Source organism: Bubalus bubalis, chromosome 14 (assembly GCF_019923935.1).
Source record: "Bubalus bubalis isolate 160015118507 breed Murrah chromosome 14, NDDB_SH_1, whole genome shotgun sequence".
NCBI classification, from domain to species: domain Eukaryota; kingdom Metazoa; phylum Chordata; class Mammalia; order Artiodactyla; family Bovidae; genus Bubalus; species Bubalus bubalis.
In genome coordinates, this window is record NC_059170.1 from 8,975,761 (window position 1) to 8,992,315 (window position 16,555).

The window sequence follows — 16,555 nt, forward strand, 5'->3', positions numbered from 1 at the left end:
TTGTTATCAGTGCTTTAATATATAAATGTAAACATTGGAAATCTTCCCTGGTGGCTCAGATAGTAAAGAATTTGCCCACAATGCTGGAGACCTGGGTTTGATCCCTGGGTCCAGAGATCCCCTGGAGGGAGAAAAGGCAACCCACTCCAGTTTTCTTGCCTGGAGAATTCTATGGACAGAGGAGCTTGGCAGGCTGCAGTCCATGGGGTCACAAAGAATCAGACACAGCTGAGTGACTAACACACACAAACATTGGAGAAATCAGTTAATGTAGCCCTGAACTTAAACTGGAACCAAAATAGCAAAATAAATATAAAATAAAGTAGACAAAATATGTTGATGAGGGTAGTGATGGAAAAGAACAAATTAAAAAAGGAATCACTAAAATTGTCATATAAAATGAAAAGTTTCTACTCTAAAACACCATTAAGATGACGAAACTTTGGCAAGCATGGTTAAGAAAAACAGAATAAATAAGCGTCTTCAATAAAAAGAATGTGAAAAGCATAGAACTCAAACATGGAGGAGATGAAAATTCACTAGGAAAAGTTTGTATGTGTTTTTATGGTTTGTTGTTGCTTAGTCGCTAAGCTGTGTCTGACTCTTTGTGACTCCATGGACTGTAGCCTGCCAGGCTTCTCTGCCTGTGGGATTTCCCAGGCAAGAATACTGGAGTGGGTTTTATTTCCTTCTCCAGGGAATCTTTCCAACCCAGGGATCAAACCCCTGTCTCCTGCATTGGCAGGTGCATTCTTTATCACTGAGCCACCAGGGAAGCCTCATTTTTATGGTTAAAAGTATAAAAATCTCCATAAAATGGAAATACCAAACAGACTCAGTATATTGCAACATGCCTGAGGTCGTTAATAAACATACATGCAATTTAAATAATGCTGACTTAACTGGTGAGATGATTATACTGGTAAGTTTGATTAAACATGTGTTACTCATTTTCCGTGCCTTTGAAACCTTACTAGAGGGGCTTCCCTGGTGGCTCAGTGGTAAAGAATGCACCTGCCAATGCAGGAGACACAGGTTTGATCCCTGGTCTGGGAGGATCCCACCTGCTGCAGGACAGCTAAGCCTGTGCACCACAGCTATTGAGCTTGTGCTCTAGAGAATGGGAACCACAGCTACTGAGTCCACGTGCCACAACTACTGAAGCCCATACACCCTAGAGCCTCCCAAGTGAGAGAAGTCACCGCAGTGAGAAATTCGTGCACCACAACCAAAGAGTAGCCGCTGCTTGCTGAAACGAGAGAAAAGCGTGCTGAGCAATGAAGATCCAGTACAGCCAAAAAAGAAAATAAATATAAAAGGAAAATTTAGAAAACTTCAATAGAAAAATATTTAAAATTTACAGAAAAATTGAAAAGATTTCTATCCTGATCAATTTCTTTATTGAACTGAAGAAAGTAAGAAAGTCACTTCTCTCAGTCCCTCCATCCAATCTCCAACTTTCCCCCATATGCTTAGAAACCTATTACTTGGTTTCAGCATTCTTTGCTCCTCCAAATGCCAGAATCATCCTTCTGAGGGTAAATTATATTTTTAGCCTTCTACTACTTGTGCCTCCCAAGGTGGGAACAAATTATTCAATTTACTTTATATAGGAAATAGAATGCCACTTAATTTATTAAGTGTGTTTCATTAAGAAAGCTTATTAAAAAAAACCACAGAGACATAATTGAAATCATACTACGCAGATGCATCTGGGACTTACTTTTATCCTTAACATTATATTGCTGAGCTTTTAAAATAACTACATGGATTACATCATAATTTACATAATTTAAGCATCATAATTTACATAATTATGTATTTACATATGTATTTATATATTACATTTATGGTAATATTTACAAAATAATTACATCATTAAACTATCATAATTTACTTAAATTTTTGGTATTAATGGCCAATTAAATAGTTTTAAAATTTTATTGAAATACAGTTGATTTACAAATTGTGTTAATTTCTGTTGTACAACAAAGTGACTCAGTTTTTAAAATATACATAAATATAAATGAATATTTCTTCCAGAAGCATCTCTGTACCTCCTCAACATTTTCAAGGTTCATCCATGTTGTAGCATCATGTATCAACATGTATCAATACTTGGTTGTTTCCTATGCTAAATAATATTCTAATATATGAATACAGCACAGTTGTTTACCCATTCATCAACTGATGAACATCTGGGTTACTTCCACTTTTTTGCTATTATGAGTAATCCTTTTTTTTCTTTTTGATTTGGCCACACAGTTTGTGGGATCTCAGTTCCCCAAACGGGAATCAAACCCTTGCCCCTAGGCAGTGGAAGCATGGAGTCCCAACCACTGAATTGAATTGCCAGGAAATTCCCTGAATAATACTTCTTTGAAAAATTTATATGTAAGTTTTTGTGTAGACACATGTTTTCATTTCTTTTGAATGTACACTCCGGAGTGGAATTGCTGGATTGTAAAGGAAATCAACCCTGAATATTCATTGGAAGGACTGATGCTGAAGCCAAAGCTCCAATAATTTGGCCACCTGATGCAAACAACCAACTCACTGGAAAAGACCCTGATGCTGGGAAAGATTGAAGGCAGGAGAAGAGGGCAACAGAGGATGAGATGGTTGGATCGCATCACTGAGTCAATGGACATGAGTTTGAGTAAACTCTGGGAGATGGTGAAAGACAGGGAAGCCTGGTATGCTGCAGTTCATGGGGCTACAAAGAGTCAGACATGACTTAGCGACTGAATGACAACCACAGCATAGTAACTACATGTTTAAGTTTTTAAGGAAATGTCAAACTGCTCTCTAGAGCAGTTTCTCCACTTGACAATCCCACCAGCAACATATGAGGGTTCCAATTTCTCCATTCTTTTCAACCCTTGTTATTGTCTAACTTTTTTTTTATTATTATAGCCATCCTAGTGGATGTGAAGTGGTATGTCATTGTGATTTTTTGAAAAAATAATTTTATTTATTTATTTATGGCTGTTCCCGGTCTTCATTGCTGCTTGAGCTTTTTCTTCTCTCTAGTTGTGGCAAGTGGGGGTTTCTCTTTGTTGTGGTGTGCAGGCTTCTCATTGCGGTGGCTTCTCTTATTGCAGAGTACAGGCTCTAGAGTGTGAGGGTTTCAGCAGCTGTGGCATGTGGGTTTAGTTGCTCCCTTCCTGGACCAGGAATTCAACCCGTGTCTCCTGCATGGGGAAGCAGATTCTTTACCACTGGGCCACCAGGGAAGCCCTCATTGTGATTTTGATTTGCATTTCTGTAATGACCAAGGATGTTGGGCATATTTTAATGTGCTTATTGTCTGTATATCTTTTCAGAAATGTTTACTGAAACTCTTTGCCAATTTTAAGATTCAGTTCAGTTCAGTCTCTCAGTTGTGTCTGACTCTTTGTGACCACTTGGACTGCAGCACACCAGGCCTTCCTGTCCATCACCAACTCCCAGAGTTTACTCAACTTATGTCCATTGAGTCAGTGATGCCATCCAACCTTCTCATCCTCTGTCCTCCCGTCTCCTCTCAACTTCAATCTTTCCCAGCACCAGTGTCTCTTCAAATGAGTCAGTTTTTTGCAGTAGGTGGCCAAAGTATTGGAGCTTCAGCCTCAACATCAGTCCTTCGAATGAACATTCAGGTCTGATTTCCTTTAGGATGGACTAGTTGGATCTCCTTGCAGTCCAAGGGACTCAGAGTCTTCTCCAACACCACAGTTCAAAAGCATCAATTCTTCGGCACTCAGCTTTCTTTATAGTCCAACTCTCACATCCATACATGACTACTGGAAAAACCATAGTCTTGACTAGACAGAACTTTGTTGGCAAAGTAATGTCTCTGCTTTTTAATATGCTGTCTAGGTTGGTTATAACTTTTCTTCCAAGGAGCAAGCATCTTTTAATTTCATGGCTGCAGTCACCATCTGCCTTGATTTTGGAGCCACTAAAAATAAAGTCAGCCACTGTTTCCCCATCTATTTGCCATGAAGTGATGGGACCAGATGCCATGATCTTAGTTTTCTGAATGTTGAGCTTTAAGCCAACTTTTTCACTCTTCTCTTTCACTTTCATCAAGAAGCTCTTTAGTTCTTCTTCACTTTCTGCCATAAGGGTGGTGTCATCTGCATATCTGAGGTTTTTGATATTTCTCCCAGCAATCTTGATTCCAGTTTGTGCTTCATCCAGCCCAGCATTTCTCATGATGTACTCTACATATTAGTTCAGTTCAGTTCAGTTCAGTCGCTCAGTCATGTCCGACTCTTTGTGACCCCATGAACCGCAGCAGGCCAGGCCTCCCTGTCCATCACCAACTCCCAGAGTCCACCCAAACCCTTGTCCATTGTGTCAGTGATGCTATCCAACCATCTCATCCTCTGTCATCCCCTTCTCCTCCTGCCCTCAATCTTTCCCAGCATCACGGTCTTTTCAAATGAGTTAGCTCTTCTCATCAGGTGGCCAAAGTACTGGAGTTTCAGCTTCAACATCAGTCCTTCCAGTGAACACCCAGGAACTGATCTCCTTTAGGATGGACTGGTTGGATTTCCTTGCAGTCCAAGGGACTCTCAAGAGTCTTCTCCAACACCACAGTTCAAAAGCATCAATTCTTCTGCGCTCAGCTTTCTTTATAGTCCAACTCTCACATCCATACATGACCACTGGAAAAACCATAGCCTTGACTAGACAGACCTTTGTTGGCAAAGTAATGTCTCTGCTTTTTAATATGCAGTCTAGGTTGGTCATAAGTTTCCTTCCAAGGAGTAAGCATCTTTTAATTTCATGGCTGCAATCACCATCTGCAGTGATTTTGAAGCCCAGAAAAATAAAGGCAGCCCCTGTTCTCACTGTTTCCCCATCTATTTGCCATGAAGTGATGGGACCAGATGCCATGATCTTCGTTTTCTGAATGTTGAGCTTTAAGCCAACTTTTTCACTCTCCTCTTTCACTTTTATCAAGAGGCTCTTTAGTTCTTCTGCTTATTAACTTATATGCATTTTAAGATTAGGTTGTTTTAATTATTGTCTTTTCATTTTTATTTTTGAGTTATAAGAATTCTGTATATATTCTGGCTATAAAAAAAATTGACAGCATCAGTTGCTCAGTCGTGGCCCACTCTTTGTGACCCCATCAACTGTAGCTCACCAGGATCCTCTGTCCATGGAATTCTCCAGGCAAGAATACAGAATGGGTAGCCATGCCCTCCTGCAGGGTATCTTCCGGACCCAGGGATCAAACCTGGGTCTCCCGCATTGGGGACAGATTCTTTACTGTTTGAGCCACCAGGGAAGCCTATATTCTGGCTACTAGTCCTTTATCAGATATATGATTTGCAAATTTTTCTCCCATTCTGTGGGTTGTCTTTCCACTTTTTTTTTTCTTTTTCTTTTTGGCCACACTTTTTGGCCTGTGGGATCTTAGTTCCCTGACTAGGGATCGAACCTCTGCCCCCTACAGTGAAGCATAGAGCTTCTAATCTTTGGACCACTAGGGAATTCTCTCAACATTCTTAAGAGTGCCCTTCAAAGTTCAATTTTTAAAGCTTTGATGAAATATAAGCTAGTGGAGGTGATGGAATTCCAGTTGAGCTACTTCAAATCCTAAAAGATGATGCTGTGAAAGTGCTGCATTCAATATGCCAGCAAATTTGGAAAACTCAGCAGTGGCCACAGGACTGGAAGAGGTCAGTTTTTATTCCAATCCCAAAGAAAGGCAATGCCAAAGAATGCTCAAACTACCACACAATTGCACTCATCTCACATGCTAGTAAAGTAAAGCTCAAAATTCTCCAAGCCAGGCTTCAGCAATACGTGAACCGTGAACTTCCAGATGTTCAAGCTAGTTTTAGAAAAGGCAGAGGAACCAGAGATCAAATTGCCAACATCCACTGGGTCATCAAAAAAGCAAGAGAGTTCCAGAAAAACATCTATTTCTGCTTTATTGACTATGCCAAAGCCTTTGACTGTGTGGATCACAATAGACTGTGGAAAATTCTGAAAGAGATGGGAATACCAGACCACCTGATCTGCCTCTTGAGAAACCTATATGCAGGTCAGGAAGCAACAGTTAGAACTGGACTTGGAAGAACAGACTGGTTCCAAATAGGAAAAAGAGTACGTCAAGGCTGTATGTTGTTACCCTGCTTATTTAACTTATATGCAGAGTACATCATGAGAAATGCTGGGCTGGATGAAGCACAAACTGGAATCAAGATTGCTGGGAGAAATATCAATAACCTCAGATATGCAGATGACACTACCCTTAAGGCAGAAAGTGAAGAACTAAAGAGCCTCTTGATAAAAGTGAAAGAGGAGAGTGAAAAAGTTGGCTTAAAGCTCAACATTCAGAAAACGAAGATCATGGCATCTGGTCCCATCACTTCATGGCAGATAGATGGGGAAACAGTGGAAACAAAGGCTGACTTTATTTTTCTGGGCTCCAAAATCACTGCAGATGGTGATTGCAGCCATGAAATTAAAAGATGCTTACTCCTTGGAAGGAAAGTAATGACTAATCTAGACTGCATATTAAAAAGCAGAGATGTTACTTTGCCAACAAAGGTCCGTCTAGTCAAGGCTATGGTTTTTCCAGTGGTCATGTATGGATGTGAGAGTTGGACTATAAGTAAAGCTGAGCGCAGAAGAATTGATGCTTTTGAACTGTGGTGTTGGAGAAGACTCTTGAGAGTCCCTTGGACTGCAAGGAAATCCAACCAGTCCATTCTGAAGGAGATCAGCCCTGGGATTTTTTTGGAAGGAATGACGCTAAAGCTGAAACTCCAGTACTTTGGCCACCTCATGAGAAGAGTTGACTCATTGGAAAAGACTCTGATGCTGGGAGGGATTGGGGCAGGAGGAGAAGGGGACGACAGAGGATGAGATGGCTGGATGGCATCACTGACTCGATGGACATGAGTCTGAGTGAACTCTAGGAGTTGGTGATGGACAGGGAGGCCTGGTGTGCTGTGATTCATGGGGTCGCAAAGAGTTGGACACGACTGAGCGACTGAACTGAACTGAACTGAAGGAGCCATTGCCTAACCCAAGGTGACTAAACTTTGCCTCTGTTTTCTTTTAAGAGTTGTACAGTTTTAACTCTTACATTTAGGTCTTTGATCCATTTTGTGTTAGTTATTGTATATGAAGTGAGGCAAGGGTCCAATGTCCCTCTTTTGCATGTGTATGTCCAATTGTTCCAGTACCATTTGTTGAAAAAACTATTGAATTCCCCATTAAACTGTCTTGGCCCCTTTGTTGGGAATCAGTTGACCAAAAATGTAAGACTTTATTTCTGGATTCTCAATTTCATTCAACTGACTTTATCAGGAGAAAACAGAGTTAATGTGTCACAATAGAGTGAGTGAAGCATATGAATGGGGTTCCTGAAACACTGAATTGTAGCGCTGTATTGTGTAGTAAAGTTTAACAGAAGATGAAAAACTGGAGATATAGAAAGCTGAGGTAACTAATCAGACCTATCCTACCCTTCAGCTTTATCAAAGTTCAGTTGAAAATCAAAAATTACATTTAAGGTGCACAACATGATGTTTTGAAATATGTATACCCTGGGCTGGAAAGATCCCCTGGAGGAGGAAATGGCAACTCACTCCAGTATTCTTGTCTGGAGAATCCCAGAGGAGCCTGATGGGCTACACCCCATGGGGTCGAAAAGAGTTGGACACAACTGAGGGACTTTCACTTTCACTTCAAAGTGATAGCAAATTACTGTATTGATTACTTCATATAATTACCATGTATGTGTGTGTGTGGTGAGAACATTTAAGATCTACCTGCTGCTGCTGCTAAGTTGCTTTATTAGTGTCCAACTCTGTGCGACCCCACAGATGGCAGCCCACCAGGCTTCCCCGCCCCTGAAATTCTCCGGGCAAGCATACTGGAGCGGGTCGCCATTTCCTTCTCCAACTAAGATCTACCTAGTGGAAGCTAGATTCTTTTTTTTTTTGGTATGAACCATTTTTAAAGTCTTTTCTGAATTTGTTACAATATTATTTTTTTTTTAAGTTTTGTTGTTTTTGGCCACAAGGCATGTGGGATCTAAGGTCCCTGACCGGGGATCTAACCTTCACCCCCTTCATTGGAAGGTGAAGCCCCAACCACTGGACGCCAGGGAAGTTCCCAGGCTAAATTCTTGAGGTCCGTTCCTCATTGTTGGGCCAGGAGTCCGAAGGTGCCTTGCTCTATGATTGCAACAGAGTCAACATTTTTGCTTAACTTGCTAACTAACCCAGCTTTCAATAAAGAGAAACCTGGGTGATGGCAAAACTGATTGGAATAGGACCGCTGGTGGCTCAGTTGGTAAAGAATCTGCCTGCAATATGGGAGACCTGGGTTCCATCCCTGGGTTGGGAAGATCCCCTGGAGAAGGGAATGGCTACCCACTCCAGCATGCTGGCCTAGAGAATTCCATGGACTCTATAGTCCATGGGGTCAAAAAAAGTCAGACATGACTGAGTGACTTTCACTTTTACTAGGCTATAATGAGATGGTACTGGGAGGGAGGTAGGAGGAGGGTTCAGGATGGGGAACATGTGTATACCTGTGGCGGATTCATGTTGATATATGGCAAAACCAATACAATATTGTAAAGTTAAAAAATAAAATAAAATTAAAAAAAAAGAAAAAAAATATCCCCAGGATGCTGGATAGCTTGGTGTTTTGCATGAAGCATCTCTCTAGTCATGTGCAGTGAGCGCCCTGCACTGCATGTCACTGGGGGAAGAAAGTGAGATGTTCCATTTCAGTGGAAGTCATATAGCGCAACATTTCAGATGAAAGAGATATGAGGCAGAAAACAAGAAGGGTCATTAAACTTCCTGTATTTATTTTTTTTGCAATTCATTTTCTGCTCTGTCTAGTTGAAAACTGATGATGGAAGTTTCTTGAGAAATGTTTGAGGGACTCACGCATCCAGTAGCATTCCATTAGAGAGAAGAAAGAGTTTGTATTTGGCCAGACAATTTCATTGGAGGTATATTTCACTTCTGGCTATGCCTCTTTTTTCTGTGGTGTAACAGCTTCCTTAATGCACATTTAAAGCTTTAACTGGAATTCTCTTGCACTTGTCAAAGCAAGAAAAGGAGGATTATATTTTTACCTAAAGTGAATGAGCCTGACTATCAAGGGGGGATATGATTAATGCTTCACTGAAGGGACTCTGAAGCCCTAGAGCATTATTGTATTGAGGTGATCATGAAATTAGAAAGCATGAAAGCCTGGAAGAGGGAAAGATTAAAAACTGCCCAGGAAGTCCCACCATGAGCTCATATTTCTTCTGTCTAGAATGTTAATTTGGGCTACTCAGTTTGTAAAGAGCTCAGTTAAACAGAGGTTCTGGACAAAGGTGGGGCAATATGGAACATATTTGGAGGAAGAATATGATTAAAACTAGCTACAGCAGGAGTGTGGTGGTAAAGTGGTAAAGAATCCTACTGCCAGTGCAGGGGACATGAGTTTGATCCCTGGTCCAGGAAGATCCAACATGCTGTGAAGCAGCTAATCTGTGATCCACAGCTACTAAGCCTGTGCTCTTCTAGAGCCCGGGAACCACAACTACTGAGCTCATGTGCCCTAGAGCCTGTGCCCTGAAAGAAAAGAAGTCAGTGCAATGAGAATCCCATGCACCACAACTAGAGAGGAGCCCCTGCTCGCCGCAACTAGAGAAAAGCCCATGCAGTGATAAAGACCCAGCACAGCCAAAAATAAAATCAATGAAATTACACACATATAAAAAACTAGCTACAGTACAAACTTCCTGGTGGCTCAGATGGTAAAACATCTGCCTACAATGCGGGAGACCCGGGTTCAAGCCCTGGGTTGGGAAGGTCCCCTGGAGAAGGAAATGGCAACCCACTCCAGGACTATTGCCTGGAAAATCCCATGGACAGAGGAGCCTGGTAGACTACAGTCCACAGGGTCACATAGAGTCAGACACGACTGAGCGACTTCACTTCACTTCATAGTACAAACAGGCTTCCCAGGTGGCACAGTGGTAAAGAATCCACCTGCCAATGCAGGAGATGGAAGAGGGTTCTATCCCTGGGTCAGGAAGATCCCCTGGAGGAGGAAACGGCAACCCACTCCAGTATTGTTGCCTGGAAAATGCTATGGCCAGAGGAGCCTGGCGAGTTTTAGCCCACGAGGCTGCAAAGAGTTGGACATGATTGAGCATACACATAGCACAAACATGGTCTCTTTTCCATTTTACCTACTATTTTATTTAAGATACGTTGGTTGATGTTGAAACTTGCCGTTTGATATACTGATTGCAGAATTTCCTGGCAGGATTCAGGTCGTGCTAAAAGATAAGGGACTTTACCTGTAAAACCCTAGCCCTGAAGCTAGTTGAGGTAGGGAATGGGACTGCCAATGGTCTCTTTTTGGGTTTTGTTAAATGTTTTTGGCTATGTTAATCATAAACCTTAAAAAGTTTATGATTGGAAAACAGTGCGTATGCGTTTAAGAGTCAAGGGATGGGTGTAGTGAATATTTTTGGTTTTGCCTGCTATCTTCCACTTGGTAATAGCATCCCAAGTTTTCTTTGCAGAACTTTCCCTCCACATACTAGACTCTCAGTCATGATGTCTTTTCTTTTCTGAAAATGTGGGCAGAAGCAGCTCTGCCGACAATGCAGGAGACCCAGGTTTGATCCCTGGAGAAGGAAATGGCAACCCATGTCAGTACTCTTGCCTGGGAAATCCCATGGACAGAAGAACCTGGGGATTACAGTCCATGGGGTTGCAAGAGTCAAACACGACTTAGTGACTAAACCACCACCACTAGAGAATCCAAGCTTTTAACGTTCAGGGATTTTTGTTCATACTGGGCAAATCTTAATCTATAATCTTATTGGTGCCAGGATTTTTCTTTTTGCTAAGGGCATTAATTTTTTTCTTGGACTTGGACTTGAGTAAGAAAGGATTAAAATGTTCTAGCTTATAATGCATAGACTATATAAATTCTGTTACATATTATGACTCCATATCTCCATGTTATTAATAATATATATTCTGTGTGGCAACAAATATAAGCAACCTTGATTTAAATCTAGGTGGAATACTATTTTTGAAAAATGTTAAACTTACATTTACAATTTTTTGGTAACCTTTAAATGTTTTTGCATACTTGAGTTCTAGTGTGTCATTATAATCCAGCCCTGTACTGATAATGTAATCAATATATGATTATGTAGTTTCTCTGCTCTTCTAGGTCATATACTGCTTGAGAAAGCCAAATGAGACATAACTCCTTTCTTTAAGGCTTTCATAACTAAATTGTATGGGGCTGCCCAGGTGGTGAAGTGGTAAAGAATCCTCTTGCCAATGCAGGAGACACAAGAGACTCAGGTTCTATCCTTGGATGAAGAAGATCCCCTAGAGTAGGAAATGGCAACCCACGCCAGTATTCTTGCCTGGAAAATTCCTTGGACAGAGGAGCCTGGTGGGCTGCAGTTCATGGGGTTACAAAGAGTCGCAAAAAAAAAGGGCAGGTCGCAAAGGGAACACAACTGAGTGACTGAGCATGCACAATTAAATTGTCTAAAGGACTTGGAATTGATTTAACAGTCCGTGGGTAGAGGCTAAGTGTCTTGCATTGGCTGGAGTACATTCTCCACAGCATGGAATAAGATCAGGGCCAGCAGCTACAGTAAAAGGAATGTGAAAGCTTTGGTTCTGTAGTTTCAACAAGACCAACATCTTTGCTTGGCCTGGTCACCAGCTCTATTGTCCTTAGTAGGACAAGGCTGAATAGTGTCTGGGCTGGGATGGAGAGACCCTAGGCTATGATGAAGGAATAAATACATCCCAGAGTGCTGAATGCCTTGTATTTCCCCGCAATGTGCTCAGTAGACGTGCTATGTGATGGCATTGTTATTTAAATATTTGGTTCCTAAAGTTCCTGTATGGTCATGTGCAAGTGTGAGAGTATGTTCTCAGGGTCTCAGAGTATGGTCTCAGTATGTTCTGTAGGTCCTCAGGGAGAGAAGATGAACCTTTCCATTTCAGTGTGTGGGGATCTAAGACAGTGGGTGTAAATTTACAGGGTGGAAAACAGTGAAGGTCATTAACTCCTTGCTTTGTCTGGAAAAAAGCTTGCAAAAGAAGGGTGCTTGAGAAAAGCTTGGAGTGCTTGGTAAACCCATTGAAAGTCCTTTTAAATAAGGAAGGAATCTATATTAGACCAATTATAACATGGCCCCAAAGGCACAAGTAAATTTTATGAGCAAGCAATTTACACTCTTAACGTATGGAATATGCTCTTCCTGTTGTGTTGTGCTGTTACAGTGTTTGAAATCCACACTTATGGTTTCTTCAGGGATGACTAATGGTGGAAAAATTGTCTGATTTGCACAATCCTTCTGTGTATGTGTGTTAGGACTGATTGAAAACAACTGCTTCAGCATTTATAGCTTGATTACCCTGAAGAAGAGTGAGGAATGAAAATTTCCTGAGTGGGCAGATCTTGAGGAAATATCTGTCCTTGTCCACTTTACCCAGAAGCAAAGACAACCTAATTCATGGATTTATGGGAAATTATAATGGTCTGTCTTTATTGCAAGGGTAGTGGAATAAGTAAGATTAAAAGTTGGTGAGAACTGGGACTTTCCTGGCAGGGGAACTTCGTGTTCTCAATGTAGGGGCACAGGTTTGGTCCCTGGTCGGGCAACTAAGATCTCACATGCCTCATGGCACAGTGGCAAAAAATCTAAGAACAAGTTTTAGAGAAGGAAATGTGAACAGAAATTTTATTATGACACATAATTGTTGCTCAAGAGTAACTTATGGAATAAATGAACCCATAATGTGAGACCATTCATATTCATTAGAGATCATCAATATGGAAGAGATTCCTAATAGTCAGATGGACCAGATACGTCACTTTGTAAATATCATGATCCTCTTGCTTGAGTAGCCCATCACTTGGTTAATAGACTCACAATAATCACAGCTGTAAGTTTAGATGTAGAAGCTTTGTTGTTCAGTTGCCAAGTTGTGTCCTGCTCTCCGACACCATGAACTACAGCACACCAGGTTCCTCTGTCCTTCACTATCTTCTGGAGTTTGCTCAAATTCATGTCCATTGAATTAGTGATGCTATCTAACCATCTCATTCTCTGCTGCCCCCTTCTCCTTTTGCCTTCAATCTTTCCCACCATCAGGGTCTTTTTCAGTGAACAGATATAGAAGCTATGCAAAACTTTAACCAAAGAGACATCGAACTTCCCTGTGTCCCATTTGCTATGATATTAATTTCTTATGGTTCTACAATAGGATCAAATACTAGATCATTTTGGGACATAAGCATACTGCTATAATGAACTTAGATTTTTTTATTATGGTAAAACACACATATCATAAAATTTACCATTCTAACCACTTATAAGTGTACAGTTTTGTGAATTAAGTACCCTCATGTTGCTGTGCAATTATCATTACTATCCATCTCCAAAACTGTTTCATCATCCTGTTAGATTTGATTTTTTTTGTCCATTATATTTTTCTCAATACCAACCTTAATGGACTTAATAAAAGCTTTACAGTTTTCCTAGTAAATAGTATTATATTGTTCCTGACTATTTTAGGAATTTATATCCTAATGCAAGAAGTAATAAAATATAATAAGGCCTGTTAATTTATTTACTTTATGTTTTCCCATCTCTAGAGGCATCTTGTCTTCTCAAAAATTTCTCCTACTCTTTGTTCCCCTAACTTACGGGATTTATTTTTTAGTCTGTTAAACCCGTCACTTTCTCAGCCGTCACGTTTTTATAGATGGTATTGTCTCTGCCTGTTTTTCTATTATCTCATCGTTCCTCTGCCTCATCCATTAGGTTTTGGCTAAGTTGTGATTCCTTCTGTTAACCTTTCCATGGCTTCCCTGATCAGGGCAAGCCCTCTTTTCTATAATTTTATAGCAATATGTACCTGTCGTTGGTAACACTTATAAAAGCTGTACTTTTATGTTGTATTTATTTATATACTACTTGATTATGTTATACTATTATAACTATAGTTATAATACTATAATATACCATAACACTATAGTTAGTAGTATGATTAATATTACTAATTATTTGATTCAATCTCATCTACTAGAATGGAACTTTGAGAAATGATGATGGTTTCACTAGCTGAAAGTCTTTGCAACTGAGGATATATTTCCTTGTTTTTTTTATCAGCCTTAGAACATGGAGGAATTCCTTCCAGACATGCTGATTGTTACGATTTAATCTCTGATGGGCTATGTATGTCCTAGGTTTAGAGGAAAAGAGAATGGGTAGAGAGACACAGAAGACTCAGATGACATGGTCTCATCACTCATGAACTCAAAATCTGGCTAAGAGAAGAAACTCTATTTATAAGAGATATGTATCTTGTTCATCTTGCAGTTTATTGTACTTTTTGGATATTTATATTCATATCTTTCACCAAATTTTGTAAGTTTTCTGTCACATTTCTTCAAAAACTCTTCCTTTTCTCTCTCACTTCTCCTTCTGGGACTCCCACAATGAGTATTTTGATATATTTTTATGATATACCACAGATATTTTTTTGTTTCTGTTCTTCAGACTTGAGAATTTCTATCATCATTCAAGTTCACTGCTTTTTTATTCTGCCTGCTTAAATTTGCCTTTGAATCCCTCTAATGGTTTTTTCATTTTGGTTACTGTATTTTTCAGTTACAGAATTTCTTTTCTGTTTGTTTTTAGTTTAAAAAAATCTCTGTATGGATATTTCCATTTTATTCATTCATTGTATTGACTTTCTTCAAGTTAGTTCCTTGAACATTTTTTTTTTTCATCCAAAATCTTTTTAATAACAAGGTAGACTCGCAGGTTAGTTTTTGCAGCCCCGGCTGAGGGGCTCGTTGGCCTCTGGTGCACTCTAACTTCCGGCCCTTGGAGCGGACATAGGGTTTGAGGTAGCTATGCGGGGTTACTGGGGCCTTGCCGAAATGCCTTGTCCACCTCTCGCCCCTTGTGAGGACCAGAGAGCAGGACAGTGCCACAGCCCTTGGGAGAGGCCAGGGCCAGCTGGTCAAAGGTGAGGATCTTGCCCCCTGCCTTGAGGATGCGACTCTGGGCGCGGCCGCTCCCTCGCAGAGCCCACAAGCTTCAGTTTGGGCACCTCCTGGACACGAACCTGAGGCAAAGAGCTGACTCACTGAAAAGACCCTGATGCTGGGAAAGATTGAGGGTGAGGGCAGGAGGAGAAGGGGACGACAGAGGATGAGATGGCTGGATGGCATCACCGACTCGATGGACATGGGTTTGGGTGGACTGAGGGAGTTGGTGATGGACAGGGAGGCCTGGCGTGCTGCAGTTCATGGGGTCGCAAAGAGTCGGACACGACTGAGTGACTGAACTGAACTGAACACGAACACCATCGGTTACAGCCCCCATGATCACAGCTGTTTTGCCTTCCCGGCCAAGAAGCTTCATCTTCCGGATCATCCAGGAAAGGGACCGCGGTGGCCAGTTGGTGCAGCTCATGAACAGTCTCTTCAGGACAACCTAATTGAAGGTGGAGTTGGTTCCTCTGGCCAGGAACATGTACGGTTTGACCAACAGCCCCAGGTAAATGTCCTGGCTCTTGGGCTCCTTGTGTGGAACCTTTCTGTCCTTGTGGTGAATGTCAACTCCCATAATGGCGCCTCCTCCTTAGCCAGGTCTGGAAAGCTCTTTGAGCATCTTTAAGACAGTTGTCTTAAAACTTTTTCTCTAGCAGATCTTCCATCAGATCTTCTTCAGGGACAATTATTATTGATTTATTAAAAAAGATTTCATATTTCTTTGTATGCCTTGTGACTTTTTTCTTTTTTTTTTAAAAAATCAGACATTTGAATCTAATAATGTGGTAACTCTGGAAATCCATTTCTCCCCCTTCCCTAGGGAGTGATTTTATTTTGTTACTGTTTTCGTGAGTGCTGTTTTGTTTTTGTTTGTTTTTTATTACTTTAGTTTGTCCGTATGTTGAGGATCAGTCTGAAATGAAAACTTAACGATATTTTCACATTTTTTTCTGAGCCCTTTCTAGGACATGCATTCTCACTTTCTAATTTTTCCTGTATACGTAGTTATTTTTTAAATGTCTGGCTCCCAGAAAGAGAAAAATGAAGTGTAGGGAAATGGGCACTGGCCCTGGAAGTCACTTTGACCAGAGGGGGAAGGGCTTGTAACAATGAAAGGAGGTGCTTCTTTATGAGATCGGAATGGGCAATCAGCAGGCAGAGCATAGATCCCTGATATTTGGAGAACAGAATTCTTTTTGCCCAAGTTGGCCGCCACAGCTGTGTTTAAACTTCTCCAGGAACATGTGCGCAGTTGTCTGTCACGTGGCTGGGGGTGGAGAATACAGAGCTGCTACTCCTCTAAGAGCTGAAATTGACTGAAATTAATTACAACTATTATCCTCCCCTGTTTTTTGCCCTGCTTTATTTAGTACTCCAATGCCAAACTTGCCTGTTACTCCAGGTATCTCTTGATTTTCTGTTTTTGCATTCCAGTCCTCTGTGATGAGAAAAACATCTTTTTTTGGTGTTA

The 16,555-nt window shown here is 40.9% G+C and overlaps 1 pseudogene; it reads right to left on the reverse strand.

Moving 5' to 3' along the window:
• The window catches only part of LOC102395491, a 30,931-nt pseudogene extending 15,273 nt beyond the window's left edge, over positions 1 to 15,658 (reverse strand).
• Positions 15,659 to 16,555: the final 897 nt, after the last annotated feature.